Source organism: Mastomys coucha, unplaced genomic scaffold (assembly GCF_008632895.1).
Source record: "Mastomys coucha isolate ucsf_1 unplaced genomic scaffold, UCSF_Mcou_1 pScaffold18, whole genome shotgun sequence".
Lineage (NCBI taxonomy): Eukaryota > Metazoa > Chordata > Mammalia > Rodentia > Muridae > Mastomys > Mastomys coucha.
In genome coordinates, this window is record NW_022196900.1 from 37,570,705 (window position 1) to 37,586,726 (window position 16,022).

The 16,022-nt window shown below is 37.0% G+C and overlaps 1 protein-coding gene across 41 annotated transcripts in view; it reads right to left on the reverse strand.

Moving 5' to 3' along the window:
* Ptprd (protein tyrosine phosphatase receptor type D) overlaps positions 1–16,022 on the reverse strand; it is a 2,240,535-nt gene that overhangs the window by 1,440,093 nt on the left and 784,420 nt on the right. For all 41 annotated transcript variants that reach the window (XM_031377711.1, XM_031377696.1, XM_031377694.1 and 38 more), the window contains exon 5: positions 10,630–10,671. The gene's annotated coding sequence lies outside the window, so the exon portion shown is untranslated. The remainder of the gene's footprint in view (positions 1–10,629; positions 10,672–16,022) is intronic.

The following is a 16,022-nucleotide window of genomic DNA, read 5'->3' on the forward strand; positions in this document are numbered from 1 at the left end:
AAATCTTGTGATCATGGAACCCTAAGGTATTCACTGGAAAACAAACAGACCTCCATTACAGCAGCTCAGTATGTAGCCCAGGCTCCAAACTCCTCTTAGTTGTGACTAGGAATGCCTGGGCTAGCATATCCTTCCTGCAACATCTGTCTGTTATGAAGTCTAAAATCACTTTACCCCAAATATTACATCTAGAGAAACTCAGACGCATTCAGTTCTAGCCATGAGATTTCTAGTGCTGTAGAAAGCTTCTCTTAGAACCCAATCAAGCCAACTGTGATGCCCTTCTTTCGTTTCCTAATTGCTGATAAGAACTTTTAGAACACTGATTCCTTTACATATATAAAAGGACCCAGTAAATTTAAATGTCTTACCACCTTTACTTAAGACTTAATATTGCCAGGTGGTGGTGGCACACACCTTTAATCCCAGCACTTGGCAGGCAGAGGCAGGCGGATTTCTAAGTTCGAGGCCATCCTGGTCTACAGAGTGAGTTCCAGGACAGCCAGGGCTATACAGAGAAACCCTGTCTCGAAAACAACAACAACAATAAAAATAAAAACAAAACAAAACAAAAAAAGACTTAATATTGCTCTTGAATTCTCACAAGCAGCTTATATGCTCTTTGACTGTCAGTGAGGGTAGAGAGAACATCCTATAATGTAATCAGAAGCCATCTGATTATAGTCTGGCACAAGGGAGGGAACAACCAACAATGGGTAAAGAATGTTTCTTTGGTATGTTGAAATATTTAGAAACCAAATAGCCGGTGAAAATATATATATTTTCAATATATAAACTCTACTAAATTTTGTCCTGAAGATGGTCAATTCTACAGTGAGTGTATTTTACAGCAGTAGAGGGAAAAAATAGAATTATACCCAATTGATTCTGGATTCCATATTCTTAGCCATTAGAATACACAGACTATAATTTAGTTACTGATTCCATATTTTTAAAGATTCAGCAATACTACACTTTTACTATGGAATATTTAAGTAATTTTGCATTAAATTGGTAAGTAGTACTTCTCATGCAGTATTTTCTATGCAGTCATTTAAACTGGTGAGTGACTAGGAGAATAGGCTTCATAAAAGATCTTTAAGGAATCAGCAAGAAAAAGAACATTTCTTACAGAATTACTCTTAGATGCTATATTCAGTGTATCAACAACACAAAGCACCACAATAATTCAAGTCCCACAGGAAAGATGGGCTTTGTTTACTTAGATTTCTTTCATGATAATTTCCTTAGCAATTGTTCAGAAAAGAAAATAAACAAACTGACAAAGAAAACTTTCATCTTTTATTGTTTGTGGTACAATGTAATATTTACTCTTCATTTAAATTAGGTGCAAATGGAAATTCTGCTATGCACACATTAAGCTATTTAGATTTCATGATAAAAACCAAGTGGTAGGAGAGTCCTTTTGGCATCTGCAGCTTTAACAGCAGTTTCTAGGCTTACAATAGCTACCAGATACATGATATATATCAAAGAAATCATAGACTTTTTAATGTAAATTTTATGGCTTCACTTTTCACCTACGTGTTTTTCTGGTACAGAAGAAAAACAATTTCAGAAAGAGTTAAAGTAGTTGAGAATTCTTAGCATAATTTATTATAAAATCATTACCTCCTTCTTAGTAAAATAATGAATTATTAGACAAATTTTCTCCTTCCATATCTATAGCTGGCTATTATAATTTCATAGAAAGAATGTGGGTTTGAAATTAATTACACCATTTGCCATATATGTACTTACCCATGTGCTTTGTGACTCAATTTTGTCATTTAACTGTGGATCTCACTACCTCCATCATAATTTCCTATAGAGTACTTAAGATAAACATGTCACAACACATCTTTCCAAAAACACATTCCCCACACTGCTCATTATAACTCCAGTCCTGTCACATTGTCCTTCCAACCCATGACTGGGGCTATTACCTAGCTTCATTCCTTTAGTACAGACTAGAGCCTTCTTACATAATCCCTCCAATATCTAATCATTGGAAGGTATAATGATAAGCAACATGGCCATGCTTATGTTTGGGTAAAGTCTACTCTAATGAGTGAGGGTGAGCCTCTCTCAGTGCTAGGAAATGTTCCCAGTTACCCACTGTATGCATCCCTACTGTAGCCTAAAGCCTTAGTGTGTAGTTTTAACTATACAGTGTTTATCTCATGAGAAAACATGAGGAAAAACTCCTTCTTCTACTTAATACATGTTGTTCAAAATAATGGCAATACCATTCCCAAACCTACTCATCACTTTCCTGTGAAGAAAGCAGGCAGTATTCCATCAATCTTACTTCTAGTCAATTACTTTGTGGGGAGTAAGGGTTACAGTTTTTATTTAAGACACTTTGCTTACTGAAAATGTAAACATGTAACTTCATTTAAGTGTGACCTACAGTTTCTTGAGTGAGAGAGTGTCCGGTATGGGATGGGATAAATCGTCAAAGTCAAGTCTTAGACATCTTATGCCATAGGCCTGTCACTTAATGAGATCACTAGAGGTGCTCTGCATGCAAGTTCCCCCAAACTACAGTTGTGAGAGAGGCCATCGGCACACACCGAAATCAGGGCCAGAGCAGCCGTGGTAAGAACTCACTGTCTTAGGTGTACAGACACTTGTTAAAAGGAGTTAGAGAGATGTTGATGTCCTTGTACTATGCCTTGTGTAAGCCTAGACATATATCACTAGAAAAAGGGACAGGACATAAGAAAGCAATCATCTCCATTTCTGTTCCACAGTCACTTCTCCATCGCACTCACCTTCCTGTATCTACAGCAATCAGAAGAGCGAATGTAGCTCACAACTCACAGGGGACACTCTCTGAATTAAGTATATCCAGAACTCCTTCTACATAAAAATAAACCAGTCTGGTAATTTTAAGTGATTCTTTAATTACTGCATACTTTTAAGTGGGATTAAGGTACCAAGAATGTGACCCAGGTAGAAAGGAAATGGAATTGTCAGAGTATGCTGTTTAATTAAAAACAAAGTATAATACTTATGATAAACCTTCAATATTCAAACTATTTAACCAAACATTTTAATGATCTTCACAAAAAAAAATTAATTTTCCAAGCAATACATCTCTCTGCTTGTATGTATCCTTTGTCAGTCTTGACAATCAGGTTGCTTACTATATTTTCTTAGTCACATTAGTCCTAGCTGGACTCCCTGTTTCCTGTGATGCTCTAATAATAATAGTACATAGTCCAGGCTGGATTTCAGTTAGTCTGAATTGACACTGCCTGCAAAACTAGAGGCCTTTGCAGTTGATGGGCACACACTGACTGACTTAGGCTCTGCTGTCTTCTCCGATTTTGTAGTTTTTGGCTCTCCTCTAGGATAATCCCACAACTCAGAAATCACAGCACTAATGGAAGGAGAAATTGGAGTCCATGTTTTCTTGAATGAACTTCTGTTCTCTTGAACTGGATAGCTTTAAATTGTGAGTGTAAACTCAGTCTGTGTTTGAAGACCCCGAGAAGTTAGTATTGGCAACTGTCAATGTTTTTCTGGGTGAAGGACTGTCAGTGGGTTTCCCCTATTAAAAAATCTGTATCTCGAGTTCCAGATGCCCCAACAGTTTCTCTTCTCCAGTCCACAGTATATTTAGGTTAAGCTCTCCTTGCCAAAAACTACTTTCTGCTTTACTCAACATCAAACATCTCCTCTTCTCAGATGTCCCAGAGAGAGGCAATTTTTCTGTCTGAACTTAATTCTCTTGCAGTCTTTAAGAACTACTACTGGAGCTTCTATTTATTCTTATGAGCATTCTGGGTTATGGATAAACTTTCCTGTCCTGTTTCTCTTCAACATCTGTCTGTCTCTGTCTCTGTCTCTGTCTCTGTCTCTGTCTGTCTGTCTGTCTGTCTGTCTGTCTCTCTCTCTCTCTCTCTCTCTCTCTCTCTCTCTCTCTCTCTCTCTCTCTCTCTCTCACACACACACACACACACACACACACACACACATGAACTGCTTTTCTCCAGAAAAGTAATAAAACCTAATGAAATAATTTTAACACTATTTAGTACTTATGATCTATTTATGTTGCAAAAACATAACCTTAAATTCTTTTAAATATTCAAAGAAACATTTGTACAGGCAAAAACTTGCATTAGATGTCTTTTAACAGACAAACTGTATCTAACACACACTGTGGAACATTTCTTAACAACAAATGTGAATAAACAAATAAAGGGACTGTGACCCATTCACCAAACTGGAGAAATATCCAAAAGATTACACTTAGCAAAAAGAAGCCAATTCCTAAAGATCTAATTTATATATAATTTTGAAATTAAAAATAAAAGGATACCAGGGACTAAACCACCAACCAAAGAGTACAACCAAAGGATATCCATGGCTCCAGCTGGATATGAAGCAGAGGATTGCTTTATCTGGCATCACTAGGAGGGGAGCCCCTTAGTCCTGTGGAGGCTTGATGACCCAGGGTAGGGGAACAATAGGCTTGTGAAGCAGGAGTTGGTGGGCAGGTGGGAGAGAATACTCATAGAGGCAGGAGGAGGGAAGAAAGGATAGGGGGATTGTGGAGGGGAATCTTGGAGGGGGTATAACATTTGAAATGAAATAAATATGATAACCAATAAAAAAGAAAAAATGAAAAAATAAATGGACAGTACAGTAGTGGTTATGGGGGTTCAGAGTCAGGATGAAGATGGGTAACAGAAGTGAATGATTTTGGTTACAAGAGGACAGCAGAGAGCATGTGGTAGTTTTGAATTTATTAGAGTTGTGGCTATGCAGCAGGCATGTGATCAACTATACAGCTCATATGGAAAAGCTTATAAAAACATGGAAAATCTGAACGATACTAATGTTTGAGCTATCTTAGCATCTGGGTGGTGATATGATACTAAACTTTATAGAATGTACCATTGGGTAAAAGCAGGCAGAGTATATGTGGAATGAATTTTGTTTAAATGCACATTAGTGCACAATTATCTCAATAAAAAATTTCAGTTTTATTTACAAATGAAAATAGTTACTATTGCCTTCCCAAATTGGCTTCTTTATTTACCTAGTATTTTTACATAAACTGAGTAGAATTCCAGTTACCTAAGACAATAGTCATTCCATAATTTGCTCTTTCCTTTGTTTCTGTCTTGCTAAATACAGTGTTTTATGATCATTTTACGAGTATTAGTCTGTACCAGTAGTGGTGTGAACAGTGTATCAAGACCCAGGAATACAGTATTCACAATTTTTGGAACCTAAGAGTATCAAAGACTAAAGCTAGATGGCAACAGTCCCATTCCCAGAGTTGCAGGGCACCCTTTCTTCTTGGTCTTTAGGGTGGACCTTCTTCAAGACTTTGTGTATAGGTGATGTGGCTTGTTGACTCTATGCCATCCTCATTCTGGTGAATGATTAGCATGTGTGTGCCATCACATAGCTCTACTGTTCTGTGAAGCATCAAAAAATACAAAGGCTGGCTTTCCTTTTGCCCCACTTCTATACTTTTAATTGAAATAGGCAGAACTTCTTCTTTTAAAACATCATCCAACCTTTGAAGTAATAGTCTAGAAAATTCTTGGTAATTTTTTAGAAACATATTTTCTCGTTTTTTAAAAAAAGATGAATGGGGCAGAAATTTCATAAGTCTCTAGTTCTGAAAATTTTTTTTTCTCAAAAGACCCTTGCATAAGGTCTTATAAAGCCCTAAATTATTGAGAGCTACTGATAATGTCTTGAGTTGTCTTGCACAACTCAATCACAAGACTTTATTCCTGAAAACATCAAGTACCTGGGCTGTGGGGCATTGAGAAACCAAGTTGCATCAGAACTAGAAGTTTCCTGCCTGACAGTTAGTTTTCATCATGGCTGAAGGTGCCTTGAATACTGCATGGGGAAGAAGGTTATCAATTGTACTAGCAAGATGTGACCCCAGGAGCAATAATGATTATGAAAACAATATGTCTGCCAAGTCATACCCATTATTGAAATAGTGGCATCACTATTATGGGAGTAAATAATCAGTTTTAGATCTCTTAAGATGTGCTCCATAGAAGGAAATTCACTCCTGGTACTGTAAACTTAATCAAGAGCCAGTAATTGTAGAGGTTACATGCCTCAGGTCAGAATCTACTATTGTTGTTTGTAAAGTGGAAATGATTTTAAGCTGACTTCTTAAGATTTACACCCATAGATTAGTGTCTCTCTCATTCTAAACCACAGAAGCTTCATTTGGTTGTAGACATTGACCTATACAGACTTATATCCTGTCAAAATATAGAAAATAAGTGATTATCTCATTTATAAATGGGATATCTACTTCATTCTCTCCAAGGCTCAAAGATTGTGAAAGCAGAAATAGAAAAGAAAAATGGTAAGCACAGAGTTTGGGCAGGATGTCTGTGAAAGTGTGTTCTAGTCTTGACATGTCTGTTGATCTTATGATCTCAATGCAGCTGTGTCTATCCACACAATATCTTCTCAAGATCATTTTTGTCACCATTTTATCAGGCATAAAGGAAGAATTAAGGAGGCCCTTCCATAATTGAGGTACTGTAGTTAGTTAGTATATACCAAGAAGAGTGTGTATTGGGTTATTCTGTGGTACAGCCACTGATAAGTTGTCCTTATTCTAATAAATAACCTCTACTCTCAAGAGGATTCATAACTAAACTTAGGACATCCAAAAGTAAAGATAAGAGATACCCAGTTGAGAAAGGACTCATGGGAGGAAAGTCTTCCCTGGAAAAGTGAAGGCATAAGACAGAGCTGAGGCAAGTCAGTGAAATTAAGCAAAATTTGATAATACATTGTCAATGAATTAGAAAACAAACCATTATTCAACCCATTTCTCTTTGTATGTAGTCATGAAGATCAAAGATATTTTTAACACTTCACTTAGAAATATAAGCTAAATGTCTGATTTTATTGCTCAAAAATTAAATCTTCTATAAAAATATACAAACACAATTCTGCCAAGACTAAAAATGTATTTTCCTCCAGATTCTAAAGGCATTCTGAGGCTTCATCAAAGTCAGACAAATTTCCACCATGCACCTCTAAGTAGTTCAAGCTTCTATTCACCATTAAATTTCAAAGTCCCTCCACACTTTAGGAAGTATTCACAATATCACCTCATTTGATATCAAATTGTGGCTTAATCCAGGCCATTGTAATAAAACGCTGTGTACCAGGTGTAGAAACAACATACATTTCTTTCTCACAGTTTTGGAGACTGAAACTCCAAGATCAAAACACTGTCATAATAGATTTAATTCAGTGCAGATCTTTTATTCCCCATAATGGATCCTGTCAGAGAGGATTCTACTTTTATAACTTAGCTCTAATAACTTCCTAAAAGCCTTGCCTTAAATATAATCAAAATAGTGTCCCATTTTCCTATATCTAAACTAAATGGAAATACAACTATACCCAAACAGTGAGATTCCTTCACTGCAAACAAATTAATTTACACTAGAACACATTTATCATCTTGTAGACGTATGAGTATGGGTGCTTTGCAAGTCTGCAATCAAGGTGCCACCTAGATTGGGAATTATATGAATTAGTTAGAAATATATTCATTTCCAATTTTACTGCAGTTGTCAGCCAGGTCTATTATAATAGTAGGACTAAGGGGCAGGGCCATTCTCAGCATGTACAAAATACCTCAAGTACTTCCCTTGTTCATTGACACTTAACTTTGTCCATAGATCTTCTCAAACCCCCTGATGCATACTATAAAATTTGATCTTGGTTCACAGTTACCTGTTCATGGTTCCACAGTAAACCCACAGTAAATACCGTCTTGGTATTTCCTGTGGGGAAAACGTAATAAACTTTGATAGCTCTTATGTGCAATATTGTTTTCATTCCTCCCCACTACTGTTCTCAAGTTCATGCTTCTCCAGTTCTTCAAGCCCAGGTGTTCCTCTATACCCGTCCTCATAAGTGACAACCATACTTCAAACCCAGGATGAGCCTGTTTTGAAGCCATAACTACCAAAACCACACCCAAAACTTTATTATATTATGATAACTCTCTAGGACCTATGCTAGAAAACAGCCCAATTTTCTACTGTCAGAAAGTCATTCCTGAAACTACTGGGAATGCGTAACAGTAGAGAGTCCCAGCAAGTGACTGAGTCGGGATTGCCATACACAAAACTGAATTCTTTACATGTGTTAGTTGACGTGTTCCTTTTCAAATGTCATCCTAAAACCTCTGCATAAGGGATATTTGTGCTTGAGCCCATTTACCAGTATTAAATTATTTTATTTACTTACCTTCCAAAAGTTCTTCCCCTTCCCAGTCACCATCCTTAAGTTATTTACCCCATTCTCCCTCCCCTAACATGACCACCTACCTCCACCTCACCACCACCACCACACACACCCCAGCCCTCCCAACCCCCTACCCCCACCAGCATCCGTTTTCCCTGGGGCACCAAATTTCCACAAGATTAAGCACATCCTCTCCCACTGAGGCCACACAAGGCAGTCCACTGCTACACATACACCCAGCACCCCAAAACAGCCCATGTATACTCTCCTTGGAGACCACCTCCAGTAGATAGACATGACCCCCAGTTGAGGCAGGGGCTACCCACCCATTTTCAAAAATTTTAATCCAGAATTGTTCCTGTCTAAAAGAAATGCAGGAAGAAAAAGGGAGCAGAGATTGAAAGAAAGGCCACTCAGTGACCGGACTATGTGCTCACACCTAATCCTGACACTTACTGAGCTCATATTGTGCACACAGACAGGAGCTGGCTTGGCTGTCTGTGAAGAGGTGACTGGACTATGTGCTCACACCTAATACTGACACTTTTACTGAGCTCATATTGTGCACACAGACAGGAGCTGGCATGGCTGTCTGTGGAGAGGGTCTACCAATAACTGATGGAGGCAAATGCAGATACTTGTAGCCAACCATTGGATTGAGGTCAGATATCAATATAGAAGAGTTGGGGGAAGGACTGAAGGAGCTGAAGGGGATTGTAACCTCATAGGAAGAACAACAGTGTCAACTAAACCAGAACCTCAGAGCTCCCAGAACCTGGCAATGCCCTTCAACTATATTTATTTTAGATGCTACAAAGTTACATTAGTCTCTAAAGGGGGACTAAAAATGAATCCAAGTGATAAGGAACACTTAAAATTTTTAAATCTTAAGAAACTAGTCATATGTGATTCACAGAATTCCACATTGTCTATAGAAGAGAAACAAGATGAATGCATACAAATTTTTTGAATCAAATTAAATTACAATGATCAGACCATAATTGCATTTCCTCAAATGCTTTGTTTGCATAAAAGTCCAGACAAGCATCAATCATTACTAACTACATTACATAATCCACATCTCTTCCTTCCTAGAAACCAATACCCAATTTTTCTTTTAGAGTAGAGTTGCTTTTATACAGAAAAATATAATACTGTCTCATCAACTCACTTCTAGGGCTATTACCCTGAAGAGTTGTAGTGTACTCTGACAATTTAATGAAACTATAAAGATAGTGTGACTGTACACCAAGTCGATTTGATATTTACTTAAGTCAATGAAAAACAAATAAAACCAAAATTTCTTTTTCTACCTTGTCCTAAAGTTCACTTAAACCTGTCCTAGCAGGTTGTAGTTTAAGTTAGTGTTCTCTTGGTATTTCCTTTGGGGAAAAGTACTGGGTCTTGATAGCCCTTGAGTAGAATACTCAGTTTTCAGTTTTCATCCCTCCCACTACTGTTCTCAAGTGTGTGTCTGTCTGCTCTTCTCACTCAGGTGTTCCTCTAAACACCATTCTTTGAATCTCCATCTCAGTGTAGCTTCCCTAGTGTAGTGGTTATCACATTTGCATCACATTTCTGTCTATGGATACCCAGCCTTTTGACATTGGGACATGACCCTGTCATCTATGATGCTCATGCTCAAAAACAGTCAAATTACACACACACACACACACACACACACACACACACACACACACACAAATCTCATCATACTTTAAGTTTATTATTTTATGTTTGGCCAAATTTATGAAGAATGAGAGTTGGACTTACCCTTCTCTTAGGAATCAGTTGCTACATTTCAACTCTCCTGGATGGGTCTGATTGCCAAGACTTGTAACATTGTGTTAGCATTCCAGTATGAAAGGACTAATGCTAGGAACTGGCTAAGCAGTACTCCTTTCCACTCTTGCAGTAATTATGTACCTCTTACTGAACAATGGGCTTGTGAGGATTCCTGAATATTATAGTTTTCAAACTGATAGATAATTCAAAATAATTTGTTCACTGAAAGTCTAGATACATGTAAATAATAATTCAGAGTATACATATTCTATAGCAAATAATGTATTTCCAGAATCATTATAGATCCATCTTCTCTGAACCCTTGAACAGTTTCATTACCATAAGGAGAAGAAAGACTTTTTTAGAGTTTGTGTGGATTATGACTTTTAGTACACAGGCAATAGTTTTATCTGACAATTAAACTTCTGATTTTCTCATGCATATATTTTGCAAGATGAGACAAGACCTCATATATTATTTACTATCATAATGCTATATCTCTAACTATATATCATTATTATAATTATCAAAAATATGCATTTGTGTCGAGAGAATATGAATCATACACACCTTCATCCAAGGCACTTTCTGCTGTGGTCTCAGGACAGGAACCTAACAAAAGAAAAAAGTACTAATAAGAGATTGTTAAACACCAGGACATAAAATTAAAACATGATTTAAGTCTCTATCAATGATCACATCATGTATTACCTATCTATTAACTTAAAAAGATATACCGATTTTTGCGTTTTAAGTTAAAGTTCAATAATAACAAAAAAATAATAAGCCATTACTATGCTAAACCACATCTTACTCAATTTGAACTTCTAAGAAACTCTATTCTTTTGTGTCTTAAGCCTCTTTTTTGTTTTTTGACTCAGGAATAACTGTAGGATCAGATTCTGATTCAAAATTCTGTTGATTTTATGCCAATAATCATGCTTCACACTTTTTAAAAATACTACATAAATTATTTTCAGAATAGTAGGGAGAAGAAACAGGTCAAACAGATTGAAACATAATAAAAGCCTGACAACATTTGCCCATTGAAAGTAGCAGTGGGGACCAATTAAACTTAACCATCATTATCATGATAATAATGCATTAAAGTTTCTCAATGAATCTGGAATTAATGCACAGATAATAGACTTAAATGTGTTTAAATGAACTTGGACACTTTAGAAATCAAAAGATGAAATAGAACCAAATATCCTCATTTCAATTTTATTGTTCTCTTAGATTTCTAATTCCTAAATATTTCAAAGGCATACTCCATAAAGGCATACATCTAAATCTAATGACTTGCTTGTCACATGTGTTGATTGTACTTATTAGAACTTCAGTAACATGTATAGAGAAGAAAGAAAAGCTATGATTTGTGCTTGTTTTGGTGAATTATCAATATACTAACCCCAATGTTAAAAAAAAGAAGCCAACAATTTCACCCTTCTTAATGCAATATTCTTTGTCTTGTATAGCATTATGTTCAATTTTACTTTGAATGATAAATAACAAACAGGCAAAATTTTACTTTGAATGATAAATAACAAACAGACAAACAAATAAGAACAATTTCCTTTCCATTGCATGGTTTAAGAACACCCCACAAGACTTTGTTCTTAAAGGTACCTATGTGCATACTCATATCAGTTGAATTTAAATTGTAACTAGGGAATTTTAGTTGCAGTATAGAAATTATGCAGTTGTTTCTAACATTGAGAAGAAAGCATGACAGTGAGCATTCTAGATAGAGCATTCTAGATAGAGAGAGTGTAGTGAAGATAAGGATACAAAGGCAAGTATCCTTGTGTGTCAAGAGACAAGAGTACACAGATGTGTACACACATATACATGTGCATACAACAGTTGGTCCAGTGGTTAAGAGCACTGACTGCTCTTCCAGACATCCTGAGTTCAATTCCCAGCAACCACATTGTGGCTCACAACATCTTTAATGGGATCTGATGCCCTCTTCTGGTGTGTTTGAAGACAGTAAAGTGTACTCAAATGCACAGAATAAATAAATAAATATATTTTAAAAAAAGAAAAAGAAATTATACTTAAGATGTTAAGTTGCTTAGAACTATTTACATATGTCAATATTAAGTGTATCTCTGTCATTTAAAGAGACTTTCTGTTTTTTCCATATGAAATTGAGAAGTATTCTTTCCATATCTGTGAAGAATTGTTTTGGAAACTTGATCTGGGTTTCATTAAATCTGTTGATTGCTTTTGGTAGGATGGCCGTTTTTGCTATGTTAATCCTACCAATCCATGACCATGGAAGATATTTCCATCTTCTGAGGTCTTCCTTGATTTCTTTTTTCAGGGATTTGAAGTTCTTGCCATACAGATCCTTCAGTTGCTTGGTAAGAGTTACACCAAGACATTTTATAGTATTTGTGGCCATTGTGAAGGTTTTTTCTTTCTAATTTCTTTCTAAGGCTGTTTATCATTAGTCTAAAGGAAGGTTACTGATTTGTTTGAGTTAATTTTATATCCAGCCACTTTTCTAAAGTTGTCTATCAGCTTTAGAAGTTCTCTGGTATAATTTTTGGGGCCACTTATGTATACTATCATATCGTCCACAAATAGTGTTACTTTGATTTCTTTTCCAGTTTCTATCCTTTTGATCTCATTTTATTGTCTTACTGCTCTGGCTAGAACTTTGAGTACTATATTGAATATATAGATGGAGAGTGGGCAGCTTTGTCTTGTCACTGATTTTAGTGGGATTGCTTCAAGTATCTCTTCATTTAATTTAATATTAGCTGTTCGTTTGTTGTATAGTGCTTTTATTATGTTTAGGTAAATGCCTTGAGCTCCTGATCTCTCCAATACTTTTAACATGAAAGCATGTTGGGTTTGTCAATTTAAGGATGATGTTGTGATTTTTTTCTTTGAGTGTGTTTATATAGTGGATTACATTAATGGATTTTGGTATATGGAACGAACTTTGAATCCCTCAGATGAAGCCTACTTGATCGTTGTGAATGATGGCTTTAATGTGTTTTTGGATTTGACTTGTTAGAATTTTGTATGAAAAAACAAAAACCCGGGATAATGAGAACAATTGGGAACAATAAAAAACTGGGAAATCACCATCCTTGACCTCAAGCTATACTTCAGAGCAATAGTAATAAAAACCACATGGTATTGGTACAGAGATAGACACGTTGATCAATGGAATAGAATTGAAGACCCAGAAATCAGCCCATACACTTATTGACACTTGATCTTTGACAAAGAAGCCACAAACATACAATGGAAAAAGAAAGAATCTTCAATAAATGGTGCTGGTCTAACTGCAGGTCTGTATGTAGAAAAGTGAAAATTGATTTGTATTTATCACCTTGCACAAAGCTCAAGTCCAAGCCAATCAAAGACCTCAAAATAAAATCTGATACACTGAATCTAATAGAAGAGAAAGTGGGAAAGAGCCTCGAACTTATTGGCACAGGGTGAAATTTCTTAAACAGAACTCACATGGCTCAGGCACTAAGATTGACAATTGAGAAAGGTCTGAAGGAACTGAAGGGGTTTGCAACCCCATAGGAAGAACAACAGTATCAGCCAACCAGACCCACCAGAGCTCCCAGAGACTAAACACCAATCAAGTAGTACACATGGAGGGACCTATGGCTCCAGCTGCATATTAGCAGAGGATGGCCTTTTAGTGCATCAATGGGAAGAGAGGCCCTTGGTCCTGTGAAGGCTCCATGCCCCAGTGTAGGGGAATGCGAAGGCAGGGAGGCAGGAGTGGGTGGATGGGTAGTTGGGGGAGCACCCTCATAGAAGCAGGGGAGGAGGTTTGGAATAGGGGGACTCCAGGGAGAGGGAAAGGGGATAACATTTGAAATGTAAATAAAGAAAATATCTAATAAAAAAGGAAGAAAAGTCAAACTAAAACTGAAAAGCTTCAGCAAGGTAAAAGGAACAGTCAACAGGGCAAATTGGCAACCTACAGAATGGGAAAAATATCTTCACTAACCCCACATCTCCACATCCAATAGAGGGCTAGTATCCAAAATATATACACAGAAAAATATTCAAGACGCTAACCTCCAAAACACCAAATAACCCAATTTAAAAAGGGAGTACAGAGCTAACAGAATAGTGGCCTTATGTGTAATAGCCAGAATATGGAAATAACCCAGATGTCTCTTATACAAAGAATGGATACAGAAAATGTGGTTCATTTGAAAAATGGAATGCTATACAGCTATCAAGATGAGGACAGTAGGAGTTTTTCAGGCAAATGGAAGGAACTAGAAAAATATCATCCTGAGTGATATAACTCAGAACCAAAAGGACATAAATGGAATGTACTCGCTAATAAGTGGCTATCATCCTCAAAGTACAGAATACCTAGGAAGCAACCCACAGAACTTAAGAAATTTAACAAGCAGAAATGCCAAGTGAGGATGTTTCAATCCCACTTAGTGGGGAAAGAAAATAATAAGGGGAGGCAGAGGGAGACAGATCTTGTGTGGAGACAGGAAGGAAAAAGGGAAACAAGATCAGGTATGGGGGGAACAGGATTGAAGCCCTGAGAGCCTGCAGAAGGAACGGAACCAAAAAACCTCAGGAGGTAGGAGGTAGGGCTTTCTTCTAAAATGTACCAAAGACCTAGGAGATAAGAGACTCCCAGGACTCAAAGGGAAGGACCTTAGAAGAAAAGCCCTACAGTGGGGAGAGGGAACTAGCAGAGTCTATCTCCAGTAGAGAGAAAGGACCTCAAGAGGAGAGATGGTGTTACCAACCCAGAGTAAAAATTTCTGACCAAGAAGTATTCCTGTCTAAATGAACAGTAGAGACCAAAATTGAGAAGAGACTGAGGGAATGGTGGTTCAGTGACTGGCTAACTGGGGATCCATCTCATAGGGACACAACAAGGCCTAACACTATTATTGTTGCTATGATGTGCTTACAGACAGGAGCCTAGCATGGCTGTCCTCTGAGAGGCCCAATTAACAGCTGACTGAGACAGAAGCAGATACTTACACCCAACCAATGGTCTGAAGTTAGGGACCCCTGTGGTTGAATTTTTATTTGGTATACATTTCCATAGGAAATATGTTATATATAATAAAATTTATATTTAATATATAGATATATATCTAATATATATTTTGTCTGCTTTCAGATATGTAATATATCTGAAATCATACCCTGGGCCAAGTGACTAGGTGCCTATTTCACATATCAAAACAGACCTGGCCCCCGTGTCTTCCCAGTATCCTTTACCCCGTACTTGGCATACACTGCCCCAACTCTGAACTAGACTCTGCCCTATATAATCCAGACATTTTGGACTCCCCTTGCCTTCTCTTTCATCCCTCACCCTATGGTGACCTCTCTGGGCTAGGTCCTTGTGACCAGTGAACTTGTCTGAGAGCAGCTTCCCAATAAACCTGCCTATATATATTTAATCTGTCTTGAATAGGCTTATTTCAAAGGCAATGAAATAATTCCCAGACTGCCAGTGTATTTAAAATAATAATAAGCATGCTATTTTATTTGTCATAATTAGAATTATTTTTTTCATCTGTGCATGTGTTTGTGTTTATATTCAGGGTGTATATTTGTCACAGCATGCCTATGGAGGTCCGAGGTCAATCTAGGCTGTAGGTCCTTACTTTTACCTTGACTGATTTTTTTTTTTTTGATAATTAATAGAGTACAGCAGACTGCCTGGCTTGCAAATATCTAAGGATTCTCTTGTACTAGCTATGTATGATCACTGATGCTCTGGGAATACAGACACATGCTTCTGTGTATAGCTTTAAACGGGTTCTGCAAATGTCAATTCATATCCTCAAGCTTGTTTGAGAAACATTCTACCCACTGAAGCACTTCTCCAGTACATAATTAGAATATTTATTTATTTATTTATTTTTGTTTTTTCGAGACAGGGATTCTCTGTGTAGCCCTGGCTGTCCTGGAACTCACTCTGTAGACCA